Here is a 24988-nt window from a genome sequence, read left to right on the forward strand (position 1 = left end):
TTGCCCAAAACTAACCATCCACACACAGCTAACCCCCCCCCCCCCAACCCATTCATCCTCCCAAAACCTCTTTCCTATCCAATACAAGGTCACACCCAGAATACACCAGATATACCAGGTACACATTAAGGATGCATTACAGGGTCCCAGCCTCCTCCCAGAACATACGCACACCTGCCATTCCCATACAGTGGGGAGATAAAACAGCAATGGTGAGTGCACGGCAAATTATAGTCCACTTCCTAGAATTGCAGAAAGTTCAAACCGGTGCTTCAGAAGACCCATACAGAGCATTAACAAAGTTTCTAGCTTCAGCCATTTTCCCATACTTGCCATTTCCCTCCATGCAAATTCATGGGGGTCGCTGGATAAAGAAATATAAAGCGTTGCCTCTTCTCAGCCAGGTGTGCACAAAGAGCGTAAAACTGCTTTCAGTGTTCAGATAATTCCGGGGAATAACCCTGAAACGGTCTCACTGCGTGGCCTTCATACTGTAAATCCTCACATTTTCCTATATATTGTTGCATGATTTCAACTTTGTGAATAAAGTTATGGAGTTTAATAATAATCACCCTTGGGCGTAAATCTCTAGAAGACTTCAGCCCCAATCAATGTGCACGCTTTAGACACGCGGGGCCCAATACCTCTCACATTGGAAACACTGAGGCTAACCATGAGGCATATTTTCAAAGCAGTTTGGGAGGCTAAGTTCCATAGGTTTCTATGGAACTTTGGGAGGCTAAGTGCTTTGAAATGAGCCTCCATGTCTCTAAAGCAGGGAGCAATCCATAGTCTTCAAGAGTTTCCGGAATGCCTACAATATGAAGATTCCCATGTCGGAATCTATTCTCAAGATCCTCCAGCTTAGACGCATGTTGCTGTACTTGAATCCTCAGCATCTCGATGTCTGCGGACCCTGCCTGAAATTGGTCTTCCATGCTGATACATAATGTTCCAACTCCATAGTGTGGGATTGAGTTTTCGAAATCAGGCTCTCTAAATTCACAATTTGAGTAGATAAGTTTGCAAACTGTGGTCCCAGCACCTGACACCACTTGAGTGAGCTCCACCAGCATTGATTCTGTGAATCGTGAAACAGCGGTCAGCGTGGGACCCACTATCTTGCCCTCTTGCAATTTCACCCATATGCTAGATTGATGCGGTGGTTTAGAGGACATATGTCTTCCAGCATGGGAAACAAATTTGTCCATATACCTCCTCAAACAATATACTACTCTAGAATGGCAGGTGAATCAATGATGCTCTCAAAAATAGCCAGGAAAGAAGCTGAGGCCCAGAGCAGGTCCAACAAAGCCTACCCACTCTCACTATATCACGTGACCGTCTTCACTAACTGGGTAGTTTATCACACCTCCTGGCAATCCACAGCCTGCACTGGAGCGTTACGCATTTTTAAAAAAATGCTGTCCGCCGCTGGCTGAATATTGAATGGTAAGTTACTATTTAAAACAAATGAAAGAAAATGCAATGCAGTCAATGCATGATAAAACTCTAGAATTCTGTGCAGGAGGGTATAGCTAAGTTTAAATAAGGCTTGGACTTTTCCTAGTACAAAATCCAGGATCCCCCCTCTCTCCAACCTGATGATGACACCCCTGGCCAAGTTAATAGCCCATCAAAACCTCAACCCATACATATACGCAGACGATGTCACGATCCACATCCCGTTTAAAAAAGACTTAATGGAAATCAACGAGATCAACCAAGCTTCCAATTATACACTCATGGGCAGATGCATTTCAGCTAAAACTTAACGCAGAAAAAACACAATGCCTTATACTCACCTCACAACATAACACAAGCAAATTCACTACCATAACCACACCAAACTTTTCCTTTCCCGTTTCGAACACTCTGAAAATTCTTGGAGTCACCATTGATCGAAATATCACACTCGAAAACCACATGAAAAACACAACTTAGAAGATGTTCCACTCCATGTGGAAACCTCAAAAGAGTAAAACCTTTCTTCCCAGGACCATTTTTCGCCAATTGGTATAGTCAATGGTACTAAGTCACCTAGACTATTGCAACGCACTATACGCCGGCTTTAAAGAACAAACTGTCAAGAAACTCCAAACAGCCCAGAATACCGCAGGCAGACTTATTTTTGGAAAAACAAAATATGAAAATGCAAAACCCCTGAGAAAGAAACTACACTGGCTCCCACTCAAAGAGCATACCGAGTTCAAGATCTGCACGATTGTTCATAAAATCATTTACGGAGATGCCCCGACGTACATGATGGACCTTGTTGACCTGCCCCCAGAAATGCTAAAGATCTGCCCGGATATTTCTCAATCTACACTTCCCCAACTGCAAAGGATTAAAATACAACTAACACATGCGACTACCTTCTCATACATGAGCACGCAAATGTGGAATGCACTACCAACTAACTTGAAAACATCAAAGAAATAGCAACCTTCGCAAATCTCTGAAAACCTACCTTTTCAACAAGGACTACCACGAGAATCCATAACCTAACTATAGCACTCCTCCACTCCACCCTTACTCCTGAAGGTCTTTTCTATATAACCGCTTATAATTCTTTTGTCATCCCTTGATCTCATTGTAACACCAATTCTATTGTTTATCCTGTATGGCGATGCCACAACAGGTTCTCTATAAGCCACACTGAGCCTGCCAAATAGGTGGGAAAATGTGGGATACAAGTGCAATAAATAAATAATAAGGCAGACTTGGGAGGAAAAACCACTATTTATCCCCAGGATGTAAGCAGCATGGAATCTTGTTATTTTTGGGGATCTGGCAATGGTATCTGTGATCTGCATTGGCCACTGTTCAAAATAGGATACTGGTTTGATGGACCTTTGGTCTGACCCAATAAGCAATTCCTATATTTTTACAAACCAAACCAGAGACAGCCAGAAAGAGGAATTCAAGAAAATAGAAGTCATTCGCAATGGGCAAAGACCTTTATTAAAATTATACAGGACCTGATATGGCTGTGTTTTGGCATGTGCTTTCATCAGGGTTCCTAAAAACAAAATATTACGAACATACAAAATCTAAATAATTATCAAATATTGATGGGCGCAAGATCTATGTGGTACCTCATAGGACATACCGGGCTACGCCCATCCTTCTTTTGACGTTTTTTGGTTCTGATGCAGGCATTTGTCTGTTGGACATGAGAAAACAGAAGGAAAAAATTCAGGTGTCCCCTCAGTGCCTGATTAAGGACCCCCACTCTGGCAAACTATGTTGGAAGATTTTCAGGCTTCTGCCTTGCCCAATTCATTATCCTCTTCTGTCCTTCTGACAGCTGGAAATGCTGGCAGCAATGTGAATGGGGCAACATTGAGCCCTATTGAACACACAGTTCCCCTTCCACCTGGAAGCAGAACCATGGTCATGGAGCACCACACAACAGGGTTACCTCACCGCTGCAATTGGGGTGGAGGTGCCTCTGGCAGTGTCCTCAACTTCAGATGGAGCCATTCCCAAAAGGAGTGGAGCACAGGAGCATTTGCCATCAATAAATGAGTTACCAGCATGGCGCTAATAGAAACGATGCTTCCAATTTTGTGCTGAAGGATTTGTCTAGACAAGCTGTGGTAACTTTAGAGACTCTCTGGGACACTGTTACATCAGATACTCTCTTTTGAAATTGACTGGAAAATGTTTGGAGATTTAAAATCAATTTTTGAGATTGTTATTGCTCAGACTCAAGAACTGGATAATCATTCTATCAAAATGGAAGAGATGGAACTCAAAATGTGTGAAGTTAATGAGTTAAATAATGTTCTTGTGAAAAAGAAATTCAGTTTACATCGAAGGCTGAATACCTGGAGACCCAAATTAGAAGAAACAGTCTGTGGTTCTCAAATTTTCCCTGGTGCCCTTATTTTACCTATTGAAATGGTGAAGAAATTCCATTTCAAGCAATACCACCTTTGGTTAGAGAACGATATATCCCCATTACAGGGCGATGCAATAGAGACATAGGAAAGAATGATCTGTGATTTTAAACCTTACAGAATTCTTAGAATCCTCATGGGAAGTAATAACACAGAGAACAAAATTGGTAGTAATATTTGCTTTATAGCCAAATCACATAATGTTATATGTTTGTACTTCCGCTACATGAACACATGATTTATGGGATCCAAAATTCATGTTTATCCTATTTTCTCCAGAGATATACAATTGAAATGCCAGGCTTTCTTGGCCTTATGACCAAGAGTTTGGCCTTAGGCAGCACATTTGTTCTGAAATTTCCTTGTATTTGGATGTTAGTATTGAGGCTAAGACATATGTTTCTTTGACCATAAGCAACTGTTGGAATTTATAATTGCCAAGGAGGAACTGACAGTGCATGTTCAAGTTCCAGGAGATTAAGAATCACTGTATGGATAAGCTGAGGTGATAGTTCCAGCAATATGTACTATAACTGATTTTTGCTCTTGCTTTTAACTCCTAACCCTTATTCACTTGTTCAGAACCCTTATTTTATCATCCTCACCTAATATTCCCTTACCTCTTGTTTGTCCTGTTTGTCTGTCCTAATTAGATTGTAAGCTCTGTCGAGCAGGGACTGTCTCTTCATGTTAAGTGTACAGCGCTGCGAACGTCTAGTAGCGCTATAGAAATGATAAGTAGTAGGTAGCTTTAAACTTGTTTACTATGCTTCTTGGATCAATTTCTTTATTGAGGTTAATGGAATGTTTATTTTCTTTTATTTTTATTTTTATTAGTGTTTTTCCTTAAATTGAAATTGCTAAACTTTCTTTTTCACTGTATTATAATAGTAATTGTATTTTGAAATTCAAAAAATAAAATAAAAAAACAAATATTAAATCCTAATAAATTAACAATGAGCATAATACAAGCCATAAGAACAATAAAAAGATTTAAAAAATCATAATTCATGACTAATACAAAAGATCATTAAATATAAATGCAGGTTAGCTTAGCGGAGTTTTAAAAGGTTTGGGCAGCTTCCTAAAGGAAAAGTCCATAGACCGTTATTAAATGGACTTGGGAAAATCCACTATTTCTGGGATAAGCAGTATAAAATGTTTTGTACATTTTTGGGATCTTGCCGGGTATTTGTGACCTAGATTGGCCACTGTTGGAAACAGGATGCTGGGCTCCATGGACCTTTGGTCTTTCCCAGTATGGCAATACTTATGTACTTATATAAAGGTGAATAGTAACATCAAAATGTATAACACATACAATGCAAACCCTTAGGATATATGTATTCAACAATAACAATATACAGTCATAGAGATCCTCTTCCCTAAGAGAAAAGGTAAAATAAATTATCAATTTGACTTAAAATATTACACTTAAAAAACTGATAACCCAAATAATCTTATAAATGAGCTACTGTAAACAATATGGGACATAACCGTATAAAAAAAATTGATAGAACGTCTCTCAATAACAAACATAATAACACGGTACCACCTTATACTATAAAACTTTTCCTTTCAACAAGTTATTTTATTGAGAAAACCTTTCCAATTAGAATCTAGACCCACAGTAGTGTTATACATGCCATGAAGCAGAGATAGTCAGAGGCACAGTGCCCATGGAATCATAGGAGCCAACTTTTCAGAATGACTGGGGGGTGTTAAACCCATCACAAGTTGCCCCTCCTTGGGCAAATTGAAAAAATTTGTTCAATATTGGGGGTGTTTGGTCAAGCACCCACAGATCTGGCACCTGTGCATAGAATCTGCCCTGAACTGTGAAGGTACTGGCAGAATAGAAGACCTGGTATAACATAACATTTATAATCAGTCCCATTGTTACTTTGTGACCATAGTATACTACAGAAAGCTAGAAAAATATGAACTGATTTTGATGGCCCCTGAACTGGTAAATGGAATTCACTCCAAAGAAAGAAAGGTTGAGTGACTGAGGGATCTGTCCTATGTTCTTATCAGGTGAAAAATTTGAATTAAGTACAATATTCAAAGTGACCTTGCAGTGCATCATAACCTGAACTCCCTTATAAAACATATTCTGGACCTAGGTCTAGTTTTAGAGCAAACAAAATATCTAAACAAACTCACGTTGTCTGTAAAGTATGAAAATATATTTAGAGGCCCTTTACTATAGTGTTTTGTATTTAACATGCATTATGACAAAGAAATGGTTAACAGGTGATGAGTGAAAAGTCTGTACTGTAAATACAAGTGGCATACCCAACATCTGCCCTTTAATTACTACAGAGGGCAGACACTTATTGAAGGCACCGTATTACATGCTTGGGTATACAGCATGGGGGCATTCATGGTATCTACTAAGGCATGTAACATATGCCCCACGCAACCGTGCAACTACAGCCCACACCCATGGTGGTGCTATCTTCCCCTCCCCCCTTTTTCTATGCTCCCTTCTCAACCCTCTCCCTTCAAGATCAGATTCCCCTATAACCTTCCCTCATAATTTAATTCCTCTTTAAGATCAGAATCCCCCTCAATCCTGAATAGATCCCCCTTCAATCCCCTTTCACATCCTATACAATAATTTGCACCTCCAACATTCTACGTCTGGATGCCTGGGTTCGTAACATCCATTCCCACTCATTAACCCGCCCTCGGGTCAAACATAATGACATCAGAGGGAGGAACAATGAGGGGAAGGGAACACTGGAGGCGAGATGATGTCAGGAGGAGAGAATCGCGGGACATCGAGGGGAGGGAGGGAGGGAGGGAGGGGAGGGCAGGGCAGAGGAGAATCGATGGACATGGATGGGATGGGAGGACAGACTCATAGGTGCCCTATATAAGAGGCTTGCAGAGACCTTCCCTGGCTGCTGCCTCTCCCCCCCCCCAAACACAGAGCTGCCAATCAGTTCTCGACGGTCCCAACGCTCCTTCCCGCTCTCAGCTCCCCGATCGACAGCCCTCCTCTCCGTTCCCCCCCTGCGCGGTTTAACCCTTTTACTTTCAGGCGCAGGCGATGGCAGTGAAGAGAACAACACAGTGGGCTCACCTCCAGCTTCTCCCTTCCCTCACAAAGTGTCCTGCCTTCTGCGATGATGCATTTCCTGTTTCCGCGAGGGCGGGACACTGTGTGAGGGACGGGAGAAGCTGTGTTATCCTCTTTACTGCCGTCGCTGCGCCTGAAAGTAAAACGGTTAAATGCGCGGGTGGGGGGAAGGAACGGAAAGGAGGGCTGTCAGGGAGCTGAGGGAGGGCAGGGAGAATAGCTGGACATGGATTTGAGGGCAGGGGGAGAGAAGAGATCGCTGGACAGGACAGACAGGAGGGGGAGAGAAGAGATTGCTGCACAGGACAGGAGGGGAGAGCAGGAGATAGAGGAGAATTGCTGGACATGGATGGATGGAGGGGCAGGGGAGAGAGGAGAATTGCTGGACATGGATGGATGGAGGGGGCAGGGGAGAGAGGAGAATTGCTGGACATGGATGGATGGAGGGGGCAGGGGAGAGAGGAAAATTGCTGGACATGGATGGATGGAGGGGGCAGGGGAGAGAGGAAATTGCTGGACATGGATGGATGGAGGGGGCAGGGGAGAGAGGAAAATTGCTGGACATGGATGGATGGTGGGGGCAGGGGAGAGAGCAAATTTGCTGGATGAAAGAGAGGGCAGGGGAAGAATGGAGAGTTGCTGGACATGGATGGATGGAGAAGAGGGCAGGGAAAATGGAGGGTTGCTGGACATGGATGGATGGAGGGGAGGGCAGGGGAGAGAGGAGAATTGCTGGACACGGATGCATGAAATGGGGGAGGGGAGAGAGGAAATTTACTGGAAATGGGTGGGATGGAGGGGAGGGCAGGGGAGAATGGGAGAGTTGCTGGACATGGATGGAGGGGAGGGAAGTCAGGAAGAAGATGAACATGGATGGAGGGCAGGGAAGAAAGGAGAAATGCTGGACATGGATTGAGGGGGAGGGAAGAGAGGAGAAATGCGGGACAGGGATGGAGTCTAATTACTCTATCTTTTAAAAAAATACTATAAATAAAAATCACAAAAAAGAAAGATTAAAACAAAACCCTGGAGCATATTACTCATTATACACCCTTCCCAATTATTACTTATCATGACACAACATTTCTCCCAATGGTCCCATTAAAGACAATCGCCATTACATGATAACCTTGCTAGCACCCTTCATTTGTGTGAGAAACGGGCCTTTTTTTACTAGTAAGTACATAAGTATTGTCATACTGGGACAGACCAAAGGTCCATCAAGCCCTGCATCCTGTTTCCAACAGTAGCCAATCCAGGTCACAAGTACCTGGCAAGATCCCAAAACAGTACAATTCATTTTATGCTGCTTATCTGTACCGCTATGGATTTACAGCCTGTCTCATTGACACAGGCTACTCAATAATTACCGTGGATTCGTATTAGATAAATGATACCTTTATTAGAGGTGCTAAAATCTACAATGATTAAGATATATACAATGGTTAGCTATATAAACAATCATTACATCACTGGTCCCTACAAGTTCAGGTGGCCAGGCTGAACTTCTGATAAGAAGCACCATTCTACCAAATTAATTAGAGCTGTGTCTTATCTTCCACATCCAACTTGTTTTTGTATTTACAAGTAGAGAGGTGTGGTAGTCGTGTTAGTCTGACACTTTTAAAGATAATAGAAATAAAACAAAATAAAACATGGAAAAGAAAATAAGAAGATACCCTTTTCATTGGACATAACTTAATACATTTCTTGATTAGCTTTCGAAGGTTGCCCTTCTTCGTCAGATCGGAAATAAGCAAGTGTTGGTAGACGACAGTATATATAAGTGAGACATCAAAGCATTTCAGTGACAGTCTAACAGGATGGGGATGGATAGGTGAGAGGGAGACAGGAGAGCACTGCAGTTTACAAAGCATACAATTTATGCTTATAATGGGCTAGAAAAACTCAGATCTTGTTAAGTCCTGTCTGGTGGGTGTCAAAATATTTAATCATTTTGACTTCAAAGGTCTTACGTTCCTGTATTGTTTTAAAGTTACCTTTTCAGGATGATTCTTACTATGAAATCACTGGTACAGTGTTCTGGTTTTGTAAAGTGCTGCCCCACAGGAGTGGAATCCTGGCTGGCACTAGCATATTTCATGTGATGTCTATGTAAATTAAATCTTGTCTTTAGCATCTGGCTTGTTTCTCCAATAGAGCATCCTTCGTCACATTTTTTACACTGAATGATGTACCACATTGGAAGATGAGCTTGTAAAGGATTCCTTTATGTTGATTATTTTTCCTTTGTGAATGACTGTGGGATCCTGTGAAATGTTTTGGCATCGCTTGCAGCTGGATATATTGCAAGGATGTGTGCCATTCTCTTCTTTTGAGTCTGTGTTGGGAGCTTACATCTGATTAGCTTGTGTTTTAAGTTGGATGGCTGTCGGAAAGCCAGCACTGGTGGGGATGGGAATATCTCTTTCAGTAATTCATCCTCCTGGAGTAGAGGCCGAAGATCTTTTATGATTTTCCTTGATTTTTCCAACTCTGGGTTGTATGTCACTATAAGGGGGATTCTGTCTGTGGCTTTTTTCTTTGTACTGTAGCAGATTTTCCCTGGGTGTTTTGAGGGAGGAGGCAATATTCTTGGAGATTATTTTGGGGTTGTAGCCTTTCTGTTCGAAGGATGCAGTCAGGATTCCAGGTGTCTGTCTCTGTCCCTTGGGTCAGAGCAGATACGGTGGTATCTTGTGGCTTGGCTGTAAATAATGGATTCTCTTTGTATGTGAAGGGGGGAAGCTGGAGTTGTGGAGATAGCTGAATTTGTCTGTGGGTTTCTTGTATATAGATGTTGTATATACCCATTGCTGATTGAGACCATGGTGTCCAAAAATTGACTTTTTCTGGGGAGTAGTCAATTTGAATCTGATTGTAGGATGGTATGTATTGAAGGAACTATAAAATTGTTTCAGAGTTTCTTCCCCCTCAGTCCAAATCATAAAAATGTCATCGAGCCGAATGTAATGGAAGATGTAAAGGATTGTTTTTCAACCCTGCTTTGATCGATAATGAACTCTGAAATCTTCTGTCTTTGACCAAAAGTAACTTTCCTTGTAAATACAAAAACAAGTTGGAAGATAAGAATTAATTTGGTATGCAAAGGGGAGGATGGTTCTTGTTTTCGGGAGTTCAGCCTGGCCATCTGTTCTTGGAAAGCATGTGACCAAGTTCCCACAGTATGGCTTGTTTACCTATTCTCAAGCATTCTGTAATTTTCCTTAGCTCTGAACATGAGTTCTGAGCCTAATAAAAAGGGATTTTCTTTCAGTGAAATCGGGAGCTCATCTGTGAGTGGACGTGCTGCACAGAGGATCTGTTCCTTGTCAAAGAAGCTCCTGGCTCTCGCTGTGAACTGGGCCCCCCCAGCTGATGTTAAAAGCCTGGCTAATGTAAGGACCAGTGATGTTGTATGTATATAATGTATTATTGCTTCCTTCCTGGTCTAAGATCTTTTAGCATTGCTTAGATGTAGAGACCAGTGATGTAATGATTGTTTATATAGCTATATGTAGAAACCAGTGATGTAACGATTGTTTATATAGCTAATCATTGTGTGTATATAGCTAATCATTGTCTATATCTTAATCATTATAGATTTTAGCACCTCTAATAAAGGTTTCATTTATCTAATACGAATCCAAAAGAATCCACAGCAATTATGAGTAGTCTGTGTCAGTGAGACAGGCTGTAAATCCATAGCAGTACATTATCCTCGAAATAAGCATTGGATTATCCCCAAGTCCATTTAATAATGGCTTATGGACTTTTCTTTTAGGAAGCTATCCAAAACATTTTTTAAACCCCGCTAAACTAACTGCTTTTACTGCATCTTCTGGCAATGAATTCCAGAGTTTAATTATGTGTTGAGTGAAGAAATACTTTCTCTGATTTGTTTTAAATTACTACTTTGTAGCTTCATTGCATGCCCCCTAATCATAGTATTTTGGAAAGCATAAACAAGTGATTCACGTCTACCCGTCCACCTCTGTCATATCTCCCCTCAGCCATCTTTTCTCCAAGCTGAAGAGCCCTAGCCGCTTTAGCCTTTCCTCATAGGGAAGTCGTCCCATCCCTTTATCATTTTCATTGCCCTTCTCTGTACCTTTTCTAATTCCACTATATCTTTTTTGAGATGCGGTGACCAAACTGAACACAATATTCGAGGTGTGGTCACACCATGGAGTGATACAAATGCATTATAAACGTCCTCATTTTTATTTTCCACTCCTTTCCTAATTATACCTAACATTCTATTTGCTTTCTTAGCCACAACCACACACTAAGCAGAGGGTTTCAACATATCATCACGATGACGCCTATATCCCTTTCCTGGTTGGTGACTTCTAATGTGGAACCTTGCTTTACATAGCTATAGTTCGGGTTCCTCTTTCCCACATGCATCACCAAGTTTGCAATTGCTCACATTAAACGTCATCTGCCATTGAATGCCCAGTCTCGTAAGGTCCTCTTGTAATTAACACTTTGAATAATTTTGTGTCATCAGCAAACTTAATTACCTCACTAGTTACTCCCATCTCTAGATCATTTATAAATATATTAAAAAGAATTGTCCCAGCATAGACCTATGGAGATCCCTACTATCTACCCTTCTCACTTGAGAATACTGACTATTTAACCCTACTCTCTGTTTTCTATCTTTTAACCAGTTTTTAATCCACAATAGAACACTACCTCCTATCCTATGACTCTCCAATTTCCTCTGGAGTCTTTCATGAGGTACTTTGTCAAATGCCTTTTGAAATCCAGATACACAATACTGACCTGCTCACCTTTATCCACATTTGTTCACCCCTTCAAAGAAATGTAATAGATTGGTGAGGCAAGATTTCCCGTCACTAATCCATGTTGGCTTCTCTCATTAATCCATGCTTTTGAATATGCTCTGTAATTTTGTTTTTTATAATATTTCTCTTCCATTACACCATTTTGCCCAGCACCGTCAGGCTCACCAGTCTATAATTTCCCAGATCACCTCCGGAACCTTTTTAAAAAATTGGTGTTACATTGGCATTTCCATAGAAACAAGATGGCAGATAAGGGACACTTAAATCCTCCTTTCCCTAAGAGTTCCCATGTGCCCTGTCCATGCTTTCTTAAACTCAGACACAGTCCTCGTCTCCATGACCTCCACTGGGAGGCCATTCCACGTGTCCACCACCCTTTTCCGTTAAACAGTATTTCTTAGATTACTCCTGAGCCTATTTCCTCTTAACTTTAAACCTATGTCCTTTCATTCCAGAGTTTCCCTTCATTTGAAAAAGGCTTATCTCCTGTACTTAATGCCATGGTGGTATTTAAACATCTCTATCATAGCCCCTCTCTCCTGCCTTTCTTCCAGAGTAAACATGTTGAGGTCTAATAAGCCTGTCCGTATATGCTTTAAGACAGAGACAACTGACCAATTTTGTAGCCATCCTCTGGACAGACTCCATCCTTATATCTTTTTGTAGGTACGGTCCTCCAAAATTGCACACAGTATTCTAAACAGGGCCTCACCAAAGGCTTATAAAAGGGCACAGTCACCTCTTTTCTCCTGCTGGTCAATCTTCTCCCTATGCACCCAAGCATCCGTCTGGCTTTGACTGTCACCTTTTCTACTTGTTTGGCCACCTTAAGATCATCAGGTACAAATCACTCCAAGTCCCTCTCTTCATTCGTACACAGAAATACTTACGCCCTATACTGTACTGGAGGGAGTAGAAACAATGCGAAGGGATTTCCAGATGTAGAAGAATGGTCAAGGGTCTGACAGTTAAAATTAATTACACTAACCATGGAAAGTATACAAATTTCAAATAACGGAGCCCTAACTGGGTACAGGATTAATAGAACAAGTAGTTATTCACAATATCACAGGGTATGCGCATTACAGGGGTCAGTGGAATCAGTTATATCGAAAGGGTGTTTTTGGTATAATAAGGGATAAGAATATTCAGTGTTAAGTTACCCCTAACGGAGAACATCAGTAGGCGTATTTAATTAGTATAAACATTTAATTAGAACTATTCCAATATTCTGATATTACCTCTTCTTTTTTTTATATTTTATTTATAATTTTCATCCAAATTTAACAACTCACAAGAGAAGATTACAAAATGAGAAAATTTACAATATCTCTAATATCTATTACAATTGAAATGTTTACACTCTACTTTCGACCAGAAATATAAAGTAATAGGATCCAAGAAGAGAACAGGGAAAAAAAAAAGGACAAAGTTTTTACAGTGGGGCTGTTGTTACCAAGTAAACCTTCCCTAAGCATATCATACTACTACATTCACATCCTCTTTTGAAACTAAAACTCCTCTGTTTAGGATCAAAAACTGAAATAATTGGCTTGATATAATACTCTGCATATAAAGGAATTTTAACATATAGTTTGCTCCAAGTGCCAGAGTCCTCTGACGTAGTGCTAAAAAGGCACTAAGTCTTTTTGGGTCTCTCTAGCCATATCAGGGCTATTTTAGATTCAAAAAAAGTAGATTCTAAATGTCTAAATGAAAGTCTTAGACTGTGTCGCGGTCCATTTCTAAAGCAAAAACAACCAAAGGGGTCAACCTCTGAGAAATTACTTCCAAAGATGATTCAAGAAGTGATGTCAAGTTCATCACTTCTCCTCTGTTCGGTTGGAGAGTCTCTGAATTTGATTTATTTGTTGTAGATATTGTACCCAAACAATAGGAGGTAGGGAATCACTTGGCATTCCTACTACCTCAGTCAGATATTTTTTCACCATATCAATCGGGGAAATTAAGGGAGATCTTGGAAAGTTCGTGAATCTCAAATTAAGTTTTCTTGATTTATTTTCAAGATATTCTAAACGTCGTAACATATCATTTTTATCCCTAATTGAGGTTCGAATGATAACTTCCAAAGATTGCATTTTCTCTCCAATTGTTCTATTTTAGAAGTATGTTGATTAGTGTCTGTGCTTGCCTGGAGGGCAACTGAGATAACAACTTAATTTCAGCTGAGTTCTTTATTGTTTGTTGTTGTAAGAGGAATGCAAAGCAGCAGTTTGATCCCAAAGTGACTCTAATGTCACCAGGCAGGTTTTTTAACACATTCCGCTTGAAAAACCAGAGGGGGGGCATTAGCAATTTGCCTCAGTGTACTCACAGTCTGCTCTTCCACCGGTTCAGCCCTCGATGTTAACACTGCTGAGGAGAGGCTCCCTCCCTGCTTTCTCCGCTCCTCTATGGGAAACTGTGACACAGGACTTTCTCCAGCTTCCAACCCTCTTGGTTGCAGGGGAGCTGTGCGCATGACAGGGCTGAAAAGAAACCCCGTCTACACTGTCGGCCAGCTCATTAGTTCCGGCTCCGATAGCAGGGGAAGATGTTTGACTCGGGCCAGAGACCACACCAAATTGCTCAGAGCGTCGGCTGCTGTAGAAGGTGGGTTCCACTCGGAGTTGAGGGATTAACCCGAGTTTTCCCTCTCCTTTTCCCATAGTGATAGGGAATCAAAGCCCTCTCACAGCGTTTCTGAAAGAGCAAGTTGAGCACGTCCGGTACAACAGCTCTCTAGGCGGCCATCTTGGATCCTGATATTACTTCTTCTACTCATATATACACATATTAGTTCATCAATAGAATTTAGCCAGAAATGTTAATTAGCCATGGTGTAAGCAGAAGAAAATTGGTTATGTGCTATGGCTAGTGATCTACAGTAAGTTTATTAGACAGAATATATAAGTTACATGAGTGGAGAAGTGGGTATGATATGCAAGTTCATTTGATACTTTAAGTTCAGGGAGAGTAAATATACTCAGAAGGGTTCAGAGAATTGGTTTTCACTATCTGTATGGTAAACAGAAGGGTGATTGACAGACACAACCTTTTTGTTTTCAGTTGAGCTGCAGGAAACAGCAAGACTATGTACATACTTTGATTTGGATAGTGGAACTACATGATGTGCGATGATGGTTCTCGATTCCACTAAGTATTCCCTTTGGGATGTAATGGTGTAAATTTGTTAAAACTGAGCACATTTTATTTCACTTAATTTAATTGAACAAGAATTAGATATAACACTGAGCTGTAATTAGTAATAAGTTAACATTTAATGTCAAGAAGTACAGAGTGATGCACTTGGGGTGCAGAAACCCAAAAGAGAGATAGACCGGATAGGAGGGGAGAGATTAGTAAGCTTGACTCAGGAGAGAGACCTTGGGATGTTGGTGTCTGAGGATCCGAAGGTTAGAAACATGTGACGGCGGCGGTTGTGGCCAGAAGGATGCTAGGCCTGTGTAGAGAAGGTGTAACCAGCAGAAGAAAGGAGGTGTTGATGCCCTTCTACAAGTCGTTGGTGAGGTCCCACTTGGAGTATTGTGTTCAGTTTTGGAGGCCGTATCTTGCTAAAGATGTAAAAAGACTGAAGCGGTGCAAAGAAAAGCAACAAAAATGGTATGGGATTTGCGTTGCAAATCTTACGAGGAGAGACTTGCCGACCTGAACATGCATACCTTGGAGGAAAGGAGAAACAGGGGTGACATGATACAGATGTTCAAACATTTGAAAGGTATTAATCCGCAAACAAACCTTTTTTGGAGATGGGAAGGTGGTAGAACTAGAGGACATGAAATGAGGTTGAAGGGGGGCAAACTCAGGAGTAATGTCAGGAAGTATTTTTTCATGGAAAGGGTGGTGGATACATGGAATGCTTTCCCGCGGGAGGTGGAGATGAAAACGGTAATGGAATTCAAACATGTGTGGAATAAACACGAAGGAATCTTGTTTAGAAGGAATGGATCCACGGAATCTTAGCGGAGTTTGGGTGGCAACATCAGTAACTGGGAAGCAAAGCCAGTGTTGGACAGATTTTTATGGCCTGTGCCCTGATCGTGACTGAACAGATATGGATGGGCTGGAGTGTAAATTTTAAGGGGCTTCAACGTTAGCTTCAGAACTTTTAGTACAAGAACAGTGCTGGGCAGACTTCTACGGTCTGTGCCCCGACAATGGCAAGGACAAATCAAACTCGGGTATACATATAAAGTATCGCATACTATGTAAAATGAGTTTATCTTGTTGGGCAGACTGGATGGACCATACAGGTCTTTATATGCTATCATTTGCTATGTTACTATGTTACCTTGGATTCTTGTAACCCAAGTGCATGACCCTGCATTTTTTAGCATTAAATCTTAGTTGCCAATTATTGGACTATTCTTCAAGCTTCACTAGATCTTTCCTTATGCTATCCACACCTGCCAGGGTGTTCACCCTATTACAGAGTTTGGTATCATCTGCAAAGAGACAAACCTTACCAGACAGTCCATTCTCAGTATCACTCACAAAGATGTTAAAAAGAGCCAGCCCAAAGACCGATCCCTGCGGTTCACCACTGATAACATCCTTTTCCTCTACCCTCTGTCTCTTTCCATTTAGCCAGTTTTTAACCCAGTCTGTCACTTCAGTTATCAGTTGCCTGTGCAGAAACGTGTCAAAGGCTTTGCTAAAATCCAAGTACACCACATCTAGCGCCCCTCCCACGTCCAACTGTTTGATCACCTATTGAAAGAAATCAGATTTGTCTGACAAGACATGTCTCTAGAGAAACCATGCTGCCTCAGGTTCTGCAGTCTATTTGATTTGAGAAACCTCACCATCTTCTGCTTTGGAAGTGTTTCAATTAGTTTACTCACCACCGAGGTCAGACTAACAGGTCTGTAATTCCCAACCTCCTCCTTACTTCTGCTCTTGTGCAGGGGACCATATCCGCCCTTCTCCAGTCCTCCAGGACCATTCTAGATTCTAAAGAAGCATTAAAGATGTCAGATAACGGAGCTGCCAGAACGTCTTCGAGTTCCTTGAGTACCCTTGGATGTATCCCATCAGGCCCCATCGCTTTGTCTATTTTTAGTTTAGCTAGCTCCTCATGAACAGTCTTCTGAGAATCTGTCCTAGTCTACCATCCATTCATCCCCATTAGCAATTGTTTTCTGCAGTCCTACCCCTAGCCTTTCATCTGTGAACACAGAACAGAAATAACTGTTAAGCAGTTCAGCTTTATCTTTATCAGCTTCTACATATTCCTCCCCTTCACCCTTGAGCCTCATAATGCTATTATGGCACTTCCTCCTATCACTTATACATATAAAAAAAATGTCTTGCCCCCCCCTCCCAATTTTACCATATCAGCTATCATTTCTTCCATTTTCATCTTTGCCTTCCTGACAGCTTTTCAGCTACTCTTAGCTTTTCCAAATACTTTTGCCTGTCTTCCTCTTTCTGAGTTGTCTTGTAATTTATGAAGGCTAACCATTTTTCCCCTAACCTTTTCAGCTACTGTGTTTGAGAATCAAAGCAAACGTCTTTTCCTCTTACTTATGTACTTTTCTAACAAAGGTTTGTCGCCTTTAAAATAGCTCCTTTCAGTTTTTCCAATGATCTTCTTCTTCCTTCAGCTGTTCCCATCCAATTAACTCTTCCTTGGGATGTACCCTATGGAAAGACCCTCCTACATTTCCCCAAGCCAATTTTCCACAACCCCTGGACCCCAGGATCTACCAACCCCCACCCCCCCCCAAAGACCCCTTGCAGTAGTCTCACAGTACTACCACTAGGGGGTCAGCCTTCCATATAAGTAAATTTTCTCCTTATATGGAAGGATGTCCACTAGTAGTATCATCAACAGACTACTGCTAGGGATCATCAGTGTATTTTGAAACTTGTCACAGACCTGGGTGGGAGTAGAGGGGAATCTTTCCCACCGACCCACTGGACTACTAATGCGACCCCTGGGTAGGTCCCTCAGAGGCTTCTTTTCGGCAGTGGGGTTTGTTAATGGAGGTGGTCTGCAAATGGGAAGATGTATGGGGGTATCAGAAGAGCTATGTGATGTGGGGGGGGGGGGGAGATTTGGAAGAAGGGTTATATAAAGTCACGGGGGAGGGCACTGCTGCAGCACATCCTGTACAACAGACATGCTACTGGACTGCTGATATCATAGCTGCACTTAACGCCATTTCCTGAGGTGGCATTAAGTACAACCATGCAATCAGCAATCATGACTACTCCATACAGTAGCTGTCACCACTAACCAGTACTTCACACTGCCCTAATCACACCCATTCCCCCATTAAGTAGCTAGCATGGATATTTTACTTTTTAATTTAACATGCAGCAAAACCTCAAAACAGCTTAGTAAAAGGGCCTCTTAACCCTTGAACTACCAAACCTTTTTTGAAACAAGCACTACTAGGAGGGGTGCTGGTTACCACTACCCTCATATTTTTGTGGATTTATTAATTATCATCCCCACATAATATGCCATTTGAAAGCTATTCAGAAGCCAAATTAAACAAACAATCAACAAAGCTGGTTTCTAGCACTGTGTGGAATAATAAATATGAAACAATATATGGATTGCAAAAAATTAAAGGATGTCTTGCGTATGCACATCTTTTATTCTTCATAAGGGAAAGGGAAATGCGACTTGATATACCGCCTTTCTGAGGTTTTTGCAACTACATTCAAAGCGGTTTACATATATTCAGGTACTTATTTTGTACCAGGGGCAATGGAGGGTTAAGTGACTTGCCCAAAGTCACAAGGAGCTGCAGTGGGAATCAAACTCAGTTCCCCAGGATCAAAGTCCACTGCACTAACCACTAGGCTACTCCTCCACTTCACTCCACATAAACAACTTAAATTGTAAACAAAGCAGGTAAGTTGAAAAAGGAAAGGTTTATCAAGATTCTAACTACTGCTTTAATGCTAATTAATCGATGTATAAGCCTAATACTTCACACATTGCTACACATGGTGCAGGTGATCGTTTTGGCCGAGTTCTTCGGGCATGTTGGCTTCTTACAAATTCCGCAGCGCTGCCTAACTCTGTAGTCATTGTTCTTCCGTTTTTTGTAACCTTCTCCGTATGATTCCTTCACGCACATGGCATATCTTGATGCATTGTTGCTGACGGAACATGACTGGTCTTCCCAGAACGGCACTGATAGCTCGCTAAACGTTATTCTGAAGTCCCACTAAATTTGCTGCCCGTTCTTCAATCACTGGAAGAACCAGTGACATGCACAGCTCAGTCAGAAATAAGCAGCTTCATTTTTTCAATCACTTCTGGATGTTTGTGCATCCAAATGACAAAGGAATATATGGCTGCTACATCAACAATTGTGTAGAAAACTAACATGGGTCATCTTCTTGATGCAATTTTACAACAGTAATAAGCATCGTATCTACAACATCATCTTCATTATATCCCAAAATGACCTCTGGTTTGTGATTCTATCTGTGAGAAATATCAGGTTGATTGTGTTCTGTTGTGAGCAGTAAAACATTCCTTTTCAGTTTTGGAATATGTGATAGCAATGTAATTGGATCAGACCAAACAAAATTCATACTCAACACTACCCTGCTGTCGTTCTTCATTTCCCCAGGTATATGCAGCTGATTGGAGTTGATTGTTATGACAATTATTAGGTTATTAGGTTATGCCCAAGAGACTCAGAACTACATAATGTATGTACCAGATTGTAACACAGTAATCTGCAGTGGAAATCTGTCAAAGGAGGGCTTGACCTGCTGGACTCTGTTCAAAGGAAGGAACTTTGTTACTACCTGTGTGGCAGTACTTGCCAAGTTTAACTTCTTGGGGTTCCCAGTTCCGTTGCTGTGAGTGGACCGGCTGACCAGACACCCGCAGGATGACAAGGTGGATTACAGAATTAAAACATACACAATAAAGTAAGCGAGGAGAAACGAGGGCACCATGGAGGACAATCTCCGCGGAACTGGGGCACGAAGCTGAAAGACCAGCATGTTCTGACCATCCAGCTTTGAACTACCTCTACTGGCTCAATTGGCACAACTGCCCGGAATCAAAGCCACCTCTTTATCAGGCTTCTACCTCCAATCTCTGAAACAGCTCTACCTTTCAGATCTATGGGAAGAAAATATCTGAACTAATTGTGAGTAAATTAGTCACTTTAATCAATCAACCCGATCACCAATATTTAGGGTCTCAGAGCCACTTCAGACCTCCATAGATACCATCCCAAGAACAAAGCCCAACAACTTAACCATCATACGCGGTCATCCAGAAGCCCAAAGCGAACCGACACCACAATGAAAACCGTCGAAGTGTTCCTAATAATTTACTCCATATCCCTGATCGACCAAACACTAACCACCTCACTCACAGAAACCAACATCATACCTTCAATACACAATTTCACTAGACTGTCTAGATACAACACATCCCACCAAACTGACAACAACCAAAATAATGGAAGATCTCCAATACGCAGACAAAATCAACACAAAGGAAAGAAAGGTCATAACAAACACATATTACAAGAGAAAAGACAACTAACAAAAATCAACGCAACTCAGAACATAGCTGACCCCTACCAAAGAATTCAAGTGGGATACATCAATGCCAGATCAGTAGTTAACAAAACAACAATAATAACAGATTGGATCATGTCAGACAACCTCGACTTACTATTCATCAGTGAAACCAGGATCCACGATCAAAAGGACCCCATAATTCTAGATCTATGCCCCCCCCCCCCCCCAGGTTACAAAATCACTCACTGGACCAGAAAAGAAAAAAGAGGCAGAGACATAGCACTAATCCATAGATCCCACTTCACCGTAGTAACCGTAGCCGAGTCCATAACACCCCAACTTGAAATCGCCTCAGTCAGAATCCACCATACAACATTGCTTGACCACATAAACTGTGTCTTGTTTTACAGACCACCAGGTAACTGGTACGAATGCCAATCACACTTTATGGATTTCATATCAAACACCTGTGTATCTAACTCCAATCTACTTATACTAGGTGACATCAACCAACATCTAGAAGACCCTAACTCTACCAATACACATGAATGCAAGGAATTCCTCCAACTATGGGGCCTTAATTTGCCACATATGCAAGCAACCCATGTCAAAGGGCACACACTTGACCTTATCACACACCAATTGTCTTCAGACCAGAACCTAATACTATCAGATACAAAATGGACAGACACACCATGGTCAGACCACTACAAAATAAACCTATCTCTACAATGGAGGAAAAAAGGCTCATACCATACACAAGAACACACAACCTACACCACGAGAGGCCAAATAGACTCTGAAATATTCTGACAACAGATATACAATGACGAATGGACAGCACAAACGGACTCGATACACAAACCAAAAAGTCTTACTACAAAACCAAAACAGGGTCAGACTACAAAGACACGAACAAACTATATTAACTCGTGAACAAATTACTAGATACCACATCGGTTACCACAACCAACACAGACACCCCATCTGCAGACAAACTTGCTAAATACTTCAACGAGAAAATTATAAACCTACACAACATGTTACCACAGACATCGAAAAATTCACTGACTGCCTGGACCCAATCCTCGGTGAATATCCAGCAGACCGAATCTGGACAAACTTCGCTCTCCTTACTGATGAAATCGTCACCCAAGCGATTAACAGGTTCGCCAAGACTCACTGTAAACTGGACACATGCCACAACTACTTAATAAAATCCACCCCTCAACGCTTCATAGCAGACCTCACATTATACCTAAACTACATGCTGCAACATGGACTCTTTCCTAAGGACAAAGGCAACATACTACTCACCCCAATATCTAAAGATACAAAGAAAAAACCAATGAAATCACCAACTACCGCCCGGTAGCATCTACCCCTCTGGTAGTCAAACTGCTGGAAAGCATGGTAACCAAGCAACGTACCAACTGCTTAAACAAATTCTCAATACTACATGAATCACAATCAGGATTTCGCTCCAACCACAGCACTGAAACAGTACTAATTACTCTCCTAACCAAATTCAAACAAGAAATTGCAACTGGCAAAAGCATACTTCTCCTACAATTCGACATGTCTAGTGCGTTCGACTTGGTAAACCATAAAATACTACTAAACATCCTAGAATACTTCGGGATCTGTGGAAGTGTACGTCACGATATACACCCCGTTCAAACACGATCTAACAGAAATCACAAACGAAATCAAACTCAGCCTGCAAATAATGAACTCATGGGGGGATGCATTTCAACTAAAACTCAACGCAGAAAAAAAAACAGTCTCATCTTCTCATCCCAATACAACACGAATAAACCCAACAATATAAAACACCCTTCCTGTTTCAGACAGCCTGAAATTTCTCGACCAAAACCTCATGATAGAGAGCCAAGCGAAAACTACAACAAAGAAAATGTTCCACTCAATGTGGAAACTCAAATGAGTAAAACCTTTCTTCCCGAGGGAAATATTCCGCAGCCTGGAACAATCAATGGTACTAAGTCACCTAGACTACTGCAATGCAATCTATGCTGGATGCAAAGAACAAATCATTAAGAAACTCCAAACTGCCCAAAACACTGCAGCCAGACTCATATTTGGAAAAACGAGATTCGAAAGCACCAAACCCTTACGAGAAAAACTGCATTGGCTCCCAATCAAAGAACGAATTGCGTTCAAAATCTGCACCCTGGTTCATAAAATTATTCACGGTGAGGCCCCGGTATACATGGCAGACCTCATACACTTACCAACCAGAAACACAAAAAGGTGAACACACACATACCTAAATCTCCACTACCCAAGCTGCAAAGGACTAAAATATTAATGCGCAGTGCAAGGCTCCAAAAAGTTGTGGTGAACAAGTTGGTGAGCATTCCGTGTGGGCTCCATCAGATAACACTACATATATGTCACAATATTTCTCCTTCTGTCCCCAAGAGATCACTTGCTACAGGTAAGTAACTTTGTTTTACCCTCTACAAATCTCAAAACGAAGCAAAAACTGGGACTTAATGATAAATTGAAAGAGGGAGGCAGACTTTGAGATGTAGACTTCAGCTCCCAAGCTGCGAGGACTTTGGTGTTACTGAGCTTCTCCTACTTAAGCACGCAAATATGGAATGCACTACCAAACGTCATGAAAACAATGCACGACCTAACAAACTTCTGGAAATCATTAAAAACCAACTTGTTCAAAAAGGCATACCAAAACAATCCAACTTAAACACTGAACCCTGCAACACAACGGAACTTATACAAGAACTGGACAAAACTTAACTCTTCCTCCTTGATTACCTAATTTACTCTGTCACTCATGAACGCAATACCACTCTATTTCTCATACCGGAATTGGTGATCACCATCACGGTACTATGTAAGCCACATTGAGCCTGCAAATAGGTGGGAAAATGTGGGATACAAATGCAACAAATAAATAAATAATCCTTGGTGAGTTCAACATTTGTGTAGTAATGGTCCATTGTAATGTTTCTTCCAGAACCATAGAGATGCTGGCACAACTCTTTCACTATCACTGAGGGACTCTGTGGAGATGTGTTCTTGGCTTTTCCTGTCAGAACACACAAAAAAGCCATACTTCTCAGGCTTCTGAAGCATGCATACTCTGAATTGACATTTGCCTTGAAACTTTCGCAAAGTTTCATCAATGGACACATTGTCAGACAATGTGCAGTTATCTCGTTACTGAAAATGTCAAGCATTTTGCGTATAACTGCAAAGCTGTCACATGCCACTCTGTCAACTCTTGTGGCCTTGCCGTCAAAACGCAGCACATGAAGCAGCAATTCAAACCGAGCAACTGGCTTGTGGAGTAAATATGGGACAACCTGACTAAAGATTCCAGAGGCCATTCACTGGCTCACGATAACCTTGGTAAATCCCTTGCAAAATTATGAGTCTTATCAATGCCCAAATTTCATTGATGTAAGTAGACTCAAACCTCATAATATGTGCTGGATGTTTTTTGTTGAACTTTTCAGCCACTATCTCACCTTTTTCATTTGTGTGCTTTAATATGTGCTGAATCATTTCACCTGTGACAAGTCTTGAAGATTTTATTTATTGAAGCTGCATTCAAAGCCAAATTACACGGGCCAAACCTTTCATGGACAATATTAGCAAGGCAGCGTTTCACGGTAGTTGATGGAACGATCAATTGCCATTGGCGACCAGAGCATGCTGTAATCACATCTGAGACTGACGTTCCTCTGGAACAATCTTTGCTGGTCCGCTGCTGCTGAACTCCACCACAACCGTGAACTCCACTGCCATGATTCCTGCTTGTGCAGTTCTCGTTGATGCTAATTAAGATATAGTCTCTTGTGGAATTTTCTTTCCTCGTCATTCTCACCACATGTTTCAATGTTGTTCTCTGTCTCTGAGACACCGTCACTTGGCAAATCACTGTTATCAGAATCAGTGACTTCAACATCACTACTATTATTCACAGCTAGAAGAATTTCTAAGGACTGTTTAGCAGAAAAATAATTATTACGACTGCATGCTAACACCATGTTTACAATCAAGATAAATAAGTACACTCACCATATTAGGGGAAGAAATAGAACATCATGTTCCTTTTATTAATGAACCAAGGGACAACTTCAGACCAAAGCAGAAATGTTCAGCAGCAGCGTTATGACATGTAGGGTGGTGGCTACCACCACCCCCTGGAAACTTTAATACCAAGTGCACTACATTTCTTTACAACCGCATTATATGTATGCACTTAAGGTACTTATGGTAATCGCGACAGGCAAAAAAATTCTTTACCAAAAAACATCAAGGGAGGTGGTAGCCACCATCTTTCGTCCTTTAGAATGTAAGCTCCTTTGAGCAGGGACTGTCCTTCTTCGTTAAACTGTACAGCGCTGCGTAACCCTAGTAGCGCTTTAGAAATGTTAAGTAGTAGTAGTAAATTATTTGTAATTGGCTATTTGCAAAATCCTCCCAGAAAGCAGATTATAAACAAAAGAAAGAAATATAGCAATAAAATACATTTCCTCAATATAAAAAAATGTGTAAATTCACATATATACACGTAAAAGTGCTACTTATACGTATATGCAGAGACTTCAAGATGTGTTCTGATTAATACAACAAAGATCAAGTCCATTCCACAATTT

At 41.2% G+C, this 24988-nt stretch overlaps 1 protein-coding gene across 1 annotated transcript in view; it reads right to left on the reverse strand.

The window, feature by feature from the left end:
* Positions 1 to 24988, reverse strand: part of AKT3 (AKT serine/threonine kinase 3) — a 559702-nt gene that overhangs the window by 310921 nt on the left and 223793 nt on the right. The window lies entirely within an intron of this gene.

The sequence above is a fragment of the Microcaecilia unicolor genome, chromosome 3 (genome assembly GCF_901765095.1).
Source record: "Microcaecilia unicolor chromosome 3, aMicUni1.1, whole genome shotgun sequence".
Lineage (NCBI taxonomy): Eukaryota > Metazoa > Chordata > Amphibia > Gymnophiona > Siphonopidae > Microcaecilia > Microcaecilia unicolor.